Raw genomic sequence first — 11,712 nt, forward strand, 5'->3', positions numbered from 1 at the left:
TCTATTCGATCCTGAGATAGAGCGTTCTTTCCATAGACAAAAGAATTATTAAAGGCAAATGTTTGCAGGTTCTGGGGGTGATATTCCTAGAGACCCTCCATCTGATTCTAGTGATTCGGAATTTTCTTCAGAACTAGAATAAGATATGACAGCACCTAAAAAGCTCAGCGATTATTCGCAGCCAACCTTGGCGCATTTTCCTCACCTTTCTCCTATGCCAGATCTCGAGGAGTATAGTTCGAGATCAAGCCCCAGTTCATCACGATGATAGAAAGGAAGCAATTTAGTGGAGCCAAGGGCGAAGACCCTAATCTTCACATTGGCGACTATTGTTAGTATTGCAATACTATAAGGCAAGCTGGGGTCACACAAGACCAAATCAGAGAGATTCTTTTTCCTTTCTCTTTATGTGGAAAAGCTAAATTGTGGTTTAATGGTTTAAATAGAACTGCACTTGGTATTACTAACTGGGAGACTCTTGTTTTAAATTTTTATAATAAATATTACCCTGCAGATTGGACAGCCTTATGACAGCCGTATTAAGGAGTGCCATTCAGAACTTTGCCCAAGAGCCAGATGAAACTTTATATGAGGCTTGGGAAAGATTCAAAGATCTGCAGAGAGAGTGTCCCCATCATAATTTAGCAGAGTGGCAGTTAATACAAGCTTTCTACAATGGGATTGGAAATTCCCCTAGAGCGATTTTAGATTCTGCAGCTAATGGGAGGTTTATGAACCTTAATGTTGATGTTGCAGGTCAGGTTATCAAAGATATGGCAATCCACAATTCCCAATATGGGAATCCTAGGGGTTTTACAAACAAGGGAAAACATCACGCTGATTCAGTATCCTTTTTGCAAGCACAATTGACCTCTATTTGTCAGAAGTTAGATAATCTTAGTATTGCTAATTCTAATGTAGCTAATGTTTCTACAATCAATAATAATGCTAATGATGTTTTTTGTGAAAATTGTGGAATTGTAGGTCATTGGGAACAGGAGTGTAGGAGTTCCATGGAGCAGGTTAACGCTTTTCAATCCTATAAGCAAAATAACCCATACTCCAACACCTATAATCCTGGGTATCGGGATCATCCATACCTTTCCTATCGGAGCACCAATGTACAAAATCCTTCACCTCCACAACAACCGCAACAGGCACCACCACCACAGCAGAAATATTACCATCCCAATTCTAGCCAGAATTCTCAACCACAAATTCCTCCACCCTCCGACCCAGCCTTAATAGAAATTAAAGCGATGATAGGAAATATGCAAAAGAGTATGGAGAATAGGGATGCTCAAATTGATTCAGTTTTAGCTCATAATAAAATCATAGATAGTCAAATTGCGCAGATTTCCTCTACTCTGCAAGCTCGCCAACAGGGAGCCCTACCGTCACAACCAGTACAACCCACAGATCAGGCGTTTGCAATTACCCTCAAGAGTGGTTCACATGATGATGAACCTGTTATAAAAGAAATTGGTAATCCTGATCCCCTTATACCAAAGGATATTAATCCTAGCTCTGCTGGGCTAAAGGATAGTACTAATATTTCTGATGATTCATTGCAGGGTACAACCTCAAGGAAGGATGCACCCCAGGGGAAGAGTAGGGAAGCACCACCAGTTCTCAAACTACCATTCCCAAATCGACATTTGAAGACTAAATCGGATGCACAGTTTGGTAAGTTCCTGGAGGTGGTGAAAAATTTGCAGGTAACGATCCCTTTTACAGAGCTAATTACACAAATACCTGCATATGCAAAGTTTTTGAAAGAAATATTGACTAGGAAAAGATCTATTAGTGAGGCAGAGAATCTTGTTTTTACTGCAGAATGTAGTGTCATACTACAAAATAAATCTCCACCTAAACTAAAAGATCCGGGTAGTTTTTCTATCCCTTGTCATATCGGCAATCTTAAGACTGATAATGCATTATGTGATCTGGGTGCTAGTGTTAGTGTCATGCCATTATCTGTGTGTTCCAAGCTTAATATGGGTAAATTAAAATCTACTAATATTACTCTGCAAATGGCCGATCATTCTTTTAAATACCCTTTAGGTGTCTTAGAGGATGTTCCCGTCAGAGTAGGTAAATTTTTATATACCTGTTGACTTTGTTGTTCTTGACATGGATGAGGATTTGCAAACTCCAATCATTTTGGGTAGACCTTTCCTTAATACTGCGGGAGCAATTATAGATGTGCAAAGTGGTAAATTGACATTTTCAGTAGGGGATGATAATATTGTTTTTAACTTGAATAATGCCCCTAAAAGCCCCATGATTGAGGAAAAATGTTTTAGCATTAATGTGGTTACAAATAATTATTCTAATGAGCCCCAAGCTCTTGTTAAAGATCCCTTGGTGGCGGTATCTTGTGTTGCATCTTCTACATGTAGAAAGAAGACATGGAAGGAAGAAGTGGATGCAATAGAGCGAGCCTTATACTGTGATTAGGCCTGATCTTTTATGCATGAGTTTGACAATATTGATTCCAGATTCGAGAGATGAGAATTGATGTTGAGGTCTGGTTTCAATAGGCAGGTTAATCTATAAATGGTTAAGTCGAGATTCGAGAGATGAGATTTAATACCGGTAGATAAATTCTGTGATTGTAATACGTAGCGAAAGCCCTTTATTATCTAGTTAATTGATGCATTAATGATTGGTTATTATGTTTTACCTTGGAATATTATTTATTGGTGAACTTATGCCCTAGGTCTTTAATTCATTGATTCCTCTTATTTTATTCTCCCTACTTATTTTCTTTGTAGTATAATCTTTAAATCACAACAAATTGTTACTAATAATTTAGATTGCTATTAATTAATTAGGAATAGAAAGACTAGTTTCCCTGTGGATTCGACCCTACTTCCCTATCTACTTTAGTTAGAGGACTTAGGTAATTACTTTTGATTAGGTGATACGACTTTAGCCTGTCAAATTTAGGCGCCGTTGCCGGGGAAACGGTTTTATTTTTATTTCTGATTGTTTTTGTAGTCTAGATTATTTTCCTTCGTCCCAGAGTACGTAAGTTCTTTGGGACAGTTCTCATATTTGTTGTCTAGTTCTTTGTTTATGCCCAGGTGTTCCAGATCAGGTTACATTCCATTCGATCCTGAGATAGAGCGTTCTTTCCATAGACAAAAGAATTATTAAAGGCAAATGTTTGCAGGTTCTGGGGGTGATATTCCTAGAGACCCTCCATCTGATTCTAGTGATTCGGAATTTTCTTCAGAACTAGAATAAGATATGACAGCACCTAAAAAGCTCAGCGATTATTCGCAGCCAACCTTGGCGCATTTTCCTCACCTTTCTCCTATGCCAGATCTCGAGGGAGTATAGTTCGAGATCAAGCCCAAGTTCATCACGATGATAGAAAGGAAGCAATTTAGTGGAGCCAAGGGCGAAGACCCTAATCTTCACATTGGCGACTACTGTCAGTATTGCAATACTATAAGGCAAGCTGGGGTCACACAAGACCAAATCAGGGAGATTCTTTTTCCTTTTTCTTTATGTGGAAAAGCTAAATTGTGGTTTAATGGTTTAAATAGAACTGCACTTGGTATTACTAACTGGGAGACTCTTGTTTTAAATTTTTATAATAAATATTACCCTGCAGATTGGACAGCCTTATGACAGCCTTATTAAGGAGTGCCATTCAGAACTTTGCCCAAGAGCCAGATGAAACTTTATATGAGGCTTGGGAAAGATTCAAAGATCTGCAGAGAGAGTGTCCCCATCATAATTTAGCAGAGTGGCAGTTAATACAAGCTTTCTACAATGGGATTGGAAATTCCCCTAGAGCGATTTTAGATTCTGCAGCTAATGGGAGGTTTATGAACCTTAATGTTGATGTTGCAGGTCAGGTTATCAAAGATATGGCAATCCACAATTCCCAATATGGGAATCCTAGGGGTTTTACAAACAAGGGAAAACATCACGCTGATTCAGTATCCTTTTTGCAAGCACAATTGACCTCTATTTGTCAGAAGTTAGATAATCTTAGTATTGCTAATTCTAATGTAGTTAATGTTTCTACAATCAATAATAATGCTAATGATGTTTTTTGTGAAAATTGTGGAATTGTAGGTCATTGGGAACAGGAGTGTAGGAGTTCCATGGAGCAGGTTAACGCTTTTCAATCCTATAAGCAAAATAACCCATACTCCAACACCTATAATCCTGGGTATCGGGATCATCCATACCTTTCCTATCGGAGCACCAATGTACAAAATCCTTCACCTCCACAACAACCGCAACAGGCACCACCACCACAGCAGAAATATTACCATCCCAATTCTAGCCAGAATTCTCAACCACAAATTCCTCCACCCTCCGACCCAGCCTTAACAGAAATTAAAGCGATGATAGGAAATATGCAAAAGAGTATGGAGAATAGGGATGCTCAAATTGATTCAGTTTTAGCTCATAATAAAATCATAGATAGTCAAATTGCGCAGATTTCCTCTACTCTGCAAGCTCGCCAACAAGGAGCCCTACCGTCACAACCAGTACAACCCACAGATCAGGCGTTTGCAATTACCCTCAGGAGTGGTTCACATGATGATGAACCTGTTATAAAAGAAATTGGTAATCCTGATCCCCTTATACCAAAGGATATTAATCCTAGCTCTGCAGGGCTAAAGGATAGTACTAATATTTCTGATGATTCATTGCAGGGTACAACCTCAAGGAAGGATGCACCCCAGGGGAAGAGTAGGGAAGCACCACCAGTTCTCAAACTACCATTCCCAAATCGACATTTGATGACTAAATCGGATGCACAGTTTGGTAAGTTCCTGGAGGTGGTGAAAAATTTGCAGGTAACGATCCCTTTTACAGAGCTAATTACACAAATACCTGCATATGCAAAGTTTTTGAAAGAAATATTGACTAGGAAAAGATCTATTAGTGAGGCAAAGACTCTTATTTTTACTGCAGAATGTAGTGTCATACTACAAAATAAATCTCCACCTAAACTAAAAGATCCGGGTAGTTTTTCTATCCCTTGTCATATCGGCAATCTTAAGACTGATAATGCATTATGTGATCTGGGTGCTAGTGTTAGTGTCATGCCATTATCTGTGTGTTCCAAGCTTAATATGGGTAAATTAAAATCTACTAATATTACTCTGCAAATGGCCGATCATTCTTTTAAATACCCTTTAGGTGTCTTAGAGGATGTTCCCGTCAGAGTAGGTAAATTTTATATACCTGTTGACTTTGTTGTTCTTGACATGGATGAGGATTTGCAAACTCCAATCATTTTGGGTAGACCTTTCCTTAATACTGCGGGAGCAATTATAGATGTGCAAAGTGGTAAATTGACATTTTCAGTAGGGGATGATAATATTGTTTTTAACTTGAATAATGCCCCTAAAAGCCCCATGATTGAGGAAAAATGTTTTAGCATTAATGTGGTTACAAATAATTATTCTAATGAGCCCCAAGCTCTTGTTAAAGATCCCTTGGTGGCGGTATCTTGTGTTGCATCTTCTACATGTAGAAAGAAGACATGGAAGGAAGAAGTGGATGCAATAGAGCGAGCCTTATACTGTGATTAGGCCTGATCTTTTATGCATGAGTTTGACAATATTGATTCCAGATTCGAGAGATGAGAATTGATGTTGAGGTCTGGTTTCAATAGGCAGGTTAATCTATAAATGGTTAAGTCGAGATTCGAGAGATGAGATTTAATACCGGTAGATAAATTCTGTGATTGTAATACGTAGCGAAAGCCCTTTATTATCTAGTTAATTGATGCATTAATGATTGGTTATTATGTTTTACCTTGGAATATTATTTATTGGTGAACTTATGCCCTAGGTCTTTAATTCATTGATTCCTCTTATTTTATTCTCCCTACTTATTTTCTTCGTAGTATAATCTTTAAATCACAACAAATTGTTACTAATAATTTAGATTGCTATTAATTAATTAGGAATAGAAAGACTAGTTTCCCTGTGGATTCGACCCTACTTCCCTATCTACTTTAGTTAGAGGACTTAGGTAATTACTTTTGATTAGGTGATACGACTTTAGCCTGTCAAATTTAGGCGCCGTTGCCGGGGAAACGGTTTTATTTTTATTTCTGATTGTTTTTGTAGTCTAGATTATTTTCCTTCGTCCCAGAGTACGTAAGTTCTTTGGGACAGTTCTCATATTTGTTGTCTAGTTCTTTGTTTATGCCCAGGTGTTCCAGATCAGGTTACATTCCATTCGATCCTGAGATAGAGCGTTCTTTCCATAGACAAAAGAATTATTAAAGGCAAATGTTTGCAGGTTCTGGGGGTGATATTCCTAGAGACCCTCCATCTGATTCTAGTGATTCGGAATTTTCTTCAGAACTAGAATAAGATATGACAGCACCTAAAAAGCTCAGCGATTATTCGCAGCCAACCTTGGCGCATTTTCCTCACCTTTCTCCTATGCCAGATCTCGAGGGAGTATAGTTCGAGATCAAGCCCCAGTTCATCACGATGATAGAAAGGAAGCAATTTAGTGGAGCCAAGGGCGAAGACCCTAATCTTCACATTGGCGACTACTGTCAGTATTGCAATACTATAAGGCAAGCTGGGGTCACACAAGACCAAATCAGGGAGATTCTTTTTCCTTTCTCTTTATGTGGAAAAGCTAAATTGTGGTTTAATGGTTTAAATAGAACTGCACTTGGTATTACTAACTGGGAGACTCTTGTTTTAAATTTTTATAATAAATATTACCCTGCAGATTGGACAGCCTTATGACAGCCTTATTAAGGAGTGTCATTCAGAACTTTGCCCAAGAGCCAGATGAAACTTTATATGAGGCTTGGGAAAGATTCAAAGATCTGCAGAGAGAGTGTCCCCATCATAATTTAGCAGAGTGGCAGTTAATACAAGCTTTCTACAATGGGATTGGAAATTCCTCTAGAGCTATTTTAGATTCTGCAGCTAATGGGAGGTTTATGAACCTTAATCTTGATGTTGCAGGTCAGGTTATCAAAGATATGGCAATCCACAATTCCCAATATGAGAATCCTAGGGGTTTTACAAACAAGGGAAAACATCACGCTGATTCAGTATCCTTTTTGCAAGCACAATTGACCTCTATTTGTCAGAAGTTAGATAATCTTAGTATTGCTAATTCTAATGTAGCTAATGTTTCTACAATCAATAATAATGCTAATGATGTTTTTTGTGAAAATTGTGGAATTGTAGGTCATTGGGAACAGGAGTGTAGGAGTTCCATGGAGCAGGTTAACGCTTTTCAATCCTATAAGCAAAATAACCCATACTCCAACACCTATAATCCTGGGTATCGGGATCATCCATACCTTTCCTATCGGAGCACCAATGTACAAAATCCTTCACCTCCACAACAACCGCAACAGGCACCACCACCACAGCAGAAATATTACCATCCCAATTCTAGCCAGAATTCTCAACCACAAATTCCTCCACCCTCCAACCCAGCCTTAACAGAAATTAAAGCGATGATAGGAAATATGCAAAAGCGTATGGAGAATAGGGATGCTCAAATTGATTCAGTTTTAGCTCATAATAAAATCATAGATAATCAAATTGCGCAGATTTCCTCTACTCTGCAAGCTCGCCAACAGGGAGCCCTACCGTCACAACCAGTACAACCCACAGATCAGGCGTTTGCAATTACCCTCAGGAGTGGTTCACATGATGATGAACCTGTTATAAAAGAAATTGGTAATCCTGATCCCCTTATACCAAAGGATATTAATCCTAGCTCTGCAGGGCTAAAGGATAGTACTAATATTTCTGATGATTCATTGCAGGGTACAACCTCAAGGAAGGATGCACCCCAGGGGAAGAGTAGGGAAGCACCACCAGTTCTCAAACTACCATTCCCAAATCGACATTTGATGACTAAATCGGATGCACAGTTTGGTAAGTTCCTGGAGGTGGTGAAAAATTTGCAGGTAACGATCCCTTTTACAGAGCTAATTACACAAATACCTGCATATGCAAAGTTTTTGAAAGAAATATTGACTAGGAAAAGATCTATTAGTGAGGCAAAGACTCTTATTTTTACTGCAGAATGTAGTGTCATACTACAAAATAAATCTCCACCTAAACTAAAAGATCCGGGTAGTTTTTCTATCCCTTGTCATATCGGCAATCTTAAGACTGATAATGCATTATGTGATCTGGGTGCTAGTGTTAGTGTCATGCCATTATCTGTGTGTTCCAAGCTTAATATGGGTAAATTAAAATCTACTAATATTACTCTGCAAATGGCCGATCATTCTTTTAAATACCCTTTAGGTGTCTTAGAGGATGTTCCCGTCAGAGTAGGTAAATTTTATATACCTGTTGACTTTGTTGTTCTTGACATGGATGAGGATTTGCAAACTCCAATCATTTTGGGTAGACCTTTCCTTAATACTGCGGGAGCAATTATAGATGTGCAAAGTGGTAAATTGACATTTTCAGTAGGGGATGATAATATTGTTTTTAACTTGAATAATGCCCCTAAAAGCCCCATGATTGAGGAAAAATGTTTTAGCATTAATGTGGTTACAAATAATTATTCTAATGAGCCCCAAGCTCTTGTTAAAGATCCCTTGGTGGCGGTATCTTGTGTTGCATCTTCTACATGTAGAAAGAAGACATGGAAGGAAGAAGTGGATGCAATAGAGCGAGCCTTATACTGTGATTAGGCCTGATCTTTTATGCATGAGTTTGACAATATTGATTCCAGATTCGAGAGATGAGAATTGATGTTGAGGTCTGGTTTCAATAGGCAGGTTAATCTATAAATGGTTAAGTCGAGATTCGAGAGATGAGATTTAATACCGGTAGATAAATTCTGTGATTGTAATACGTAGCGAAAGCCCTTTATTATCTAGTTAATTGATGCATTAATGATTGGTTATTATGTTTTACCTTGGAATATTATTTATTGGTGAACTTATGCCCTAGGTCTTTAATTCATTGATTCCTCTTATTTTATTCTCCCTACTTATTTTCTTCGTAGTATAATCTTTAAATCACAACAAATTGTTACTAATAATTTAGATTGCTATTAATTAATTAGGAATAGAAAGACTAGTTTCCCTGTGGATTCGACCCTACTTCCCTATCTACTTTAGTTAGAGGACTTAGGTAATTACTTTTGATTAGGTGATACGACTTTAGCCTGTCAAATTTAGGCGCCGTTGCCGGGGAAACGGTTTTATTTTTATTTCTGATTGTTTTTGTAGTCTAGATTATTTTCCTTCGTCCCAGAGTACGTAAGTTCTTTGGGACAGTTCTCATATTTGTTGTCTAGTTCTTTGTTTATGCCCAGGTGTTCCAGATCAGGTTACATTCCATTCGATCCTGAGATAGAGCGTTCTTTCCATAGACAAAAGAATTATTAAAGGCAAATGTTTGCAGGTTCTGGGGGTGATATTCCTAGAGACCCTCCATCTGATTCTAGTGATTCGGAATTTTCTTCAGAACTAGAATAAGATATGACAGCACCTAAAAAGCTCAGCGATTATTCGCAGCCAACCTTGGCGCATTTTCCTCACCTTTCTCCTATGCCAGATCTCGAGGGAGTATAGTTCGAGATCAAGCCCCAGTTCATCACGATGATAGAAAGGAAGCAATTTAGTGGAGCCAAGGGCGAAGACCCTAATCTTCACATTGGCGACTACTGTCAGTATTGCAATACTATAAGGCAAGCTGGGGTCACACAAGACCAAATCAGGGAGATTCTTTTTCCTTTCTCTTTATGTGGAAAAGCTAAATTGTGGTTTAATGGTTTAAATAGAACTGCACTTGGTATTACTAACTGGGAGACTCTTGTTTTAAATTTTTATAATAAATATTACCCTGCAGATTGGACAGCCTTATGACAGCCTTATTAAGGAGTGCCATTCAGAACTTTGCCCAAGAGCCAGATGAAACTTTATATGAGGCTTGGGAAAGATTCAAAGATCTGCAGAGAGAGTGTCCCCATCATAATTTAGCAGAGTGGCAGTTAATACAAGCTTTCTACAATGGGATTGGAAATTCCTCTAGAGCTATTTTAGATTCTGCAGCTAATGGGAGGTTTATGAACCTTAATCTTGATGTTGCAGGTCAGGTTATCAAAGATATGGCAATCCACAATTCCCAATATGAGAATCCTAGGGGTTTTACAAACAAGGGAAAACATCACGCTGATTCAGTATCCTTTTTGCAAGCACAATTGACCTCTATTTGTCAGAAGTTAGATAATCTTAGTATTGCTAATTCTAATGTAGCTAATGTTTCTACAATCAATAATAATGCTAATGATGTTTTTTGTGAAAATTGTGGAATTGTAGGTCATTGGGAACAGGAGTGTAGGAGTTCCATGGAGCAGGTTAACGCTTTTCAATCCTATAAGCAAAATAACCCATACTCCAACACCTATAATCCTGGGTATCGGGATCATCCATACCTTTCCTATCGGAGCACCAATGTACAAAATCCTTCACCTCCACAACAACCGCAACAGGCACCACCACCACAGCAGAAATATTACCATCCCAATTCTAGCCAGAATTCTCAACCACAAATTCCTCCACCCTCCAACCCAGCCTTAACAGAAATTAAAGCGATGATAGGAAATATGCAAAAGCGTATGGAGAATAGGGATGCTCAAATTGATTCAGTTTTAGCTCATAATAAAATCATAGATAATCAAATTGCGCAGATTTCCTCTACTCTGCAAGCTCGCCAACAGGGAGCCCTACCGTCACAACCAGTACAACCCACAGATCAGGCGTTTGCAATTACCCTCAGGAGTGGTTCACATGATGATGAACCTGTTATAAAAGAAATTGGTAATCCTGATCCCCTTATACCAAAGGATATTAATCCTAGCTCTGCAGGGCTAAAGGATAGTACTAATATTTCTGATGATTCATTGCAGGGTACAACCTCAAGGAAGGATGCACCCCAGGGGAAGAGTAGGGAAGCACCACCAGTTCTCAAACTACCATTCCCAAATCGACATTTGATGACTAAATCGGATGCACAGTTTGGTAAGTTCCTGGAGGTGGTGAAAAATTTGCAGGTAACGATCCCTTTTACAGAGCTAATTACACAAATACCTGCATATGCAAAGTTTTTGAAAGAAATATTGACTAGGAAAAGATCTATTAGTGAGGCAAAGACTCTTATTTTTACTGCAGAATGTAGTGTCATACTACAAAATAAATCTCCACCTAAACTAAAAGATCCGGGTAGTTTTTCTATCCCTTGTCATATCGGCAATCTTAAGACTGATAATGCATTATGTGATCTGGGTGCTAGTGTTAGTGTCATGCCATTATCTGTGTGTTCCAAGCTTAATATGGGTAAATTAAAATCTACTAATATTACTCTGCAAATGGCCGATCATTCTTTTAAATACCCTTTAGGTGTCTTAGAGGATGTTCCCGTCAGAGTAGGTAAATTTTATATACCTGTTGACTTTGTTGTTCTTGACATGGATGAGGATTTGCAAACTCCAATCATTTTGGGTAGACCTTTCCTTAATACTGCGGGAGCAATTATAGATGTGCAAAGTGGTAAATTGACATTTTCAGTAGGGGATGATAATATTGTTTTTAACTTGAATAATGCCCCTAAAAGCCCCATGATTGAGGAAAAATGTTTTAGCATTAATGTGGTTACAAATAATTATTCTAATGAGCCCCAAGCTCTTGTTAAAGATCCCTTGGTGGCGGTATCTTGT

The 11,712-nt window shown here is 38.4% G+C and overlaps 4 non-coding genes across 4 annotated transcripts; all 4 read right to left on the reverse strand.

Moving 5' to 3' along the window:
• Positions 1-536: 536 nt before the first annotated feature.
• LOC145612821 (small nucleolar RNA R71) lies at positions 537-643 on the reverse strand. Its single transcript, XR_014106737.1, has one exon. It is a non-coding gene; the product is annotated as a small nucleolar RNA R71 (small nucleolar RNA).
• Positions 644-3,647: 3,004 nt separating this feature from the next.
• On the reverse strand, positions 3,648-3,754 carry LOC145612853 (small nucleolar RNA R71). The gene has a single exon (XR_014106765.1). It is a non-coding gene; the product is annotated as a small nucleolar RNA R71 (small nucleolar RNA).
• A 3,003-nt stretch (positions 3,755-6,757) lies between these two features.
• On the reverse strand, positions 6,758-6,864 carry LOC145612844 (small nucleolar RNA R71). The gene has a single exon (XR_014106759.1). It is a non-coding gene; the product is annotated as a small nucleolar RNA R71 (small nucleolar RNA).
• Positions 6,865-9,867: 3,003 nt separating this feature from the next.
• On the reverse strand, positions 9,868-9,974 carry LOC145612855 (small nucleolar RNA R71). The gene has a single exon (XR_014106767.1). It is a non-coding gene; the product is annotated as a small nucleolar RNA R71 (small nucleolar RNA).
• Between the last annotated feature and the right edge of the window lie 1,738 nt (positions 9,975-11,712).

The sequence above is a fragment of the Chenopodium album genome, chromosome 24 (genome assembly GCF_948465745.1).
Source record: "Chenopodium album chromosome 24, dcCheAlbu1.1, whole genome shotgun sequence".
NCBI classification, from domain to species: domain Eukaryota; kingdom Viridiplantae; phylum Streptophyta; class Magnoliopsida; order Caryophyllales; family Amaranthaceae; genus Chenopodium; species Chenopodium album.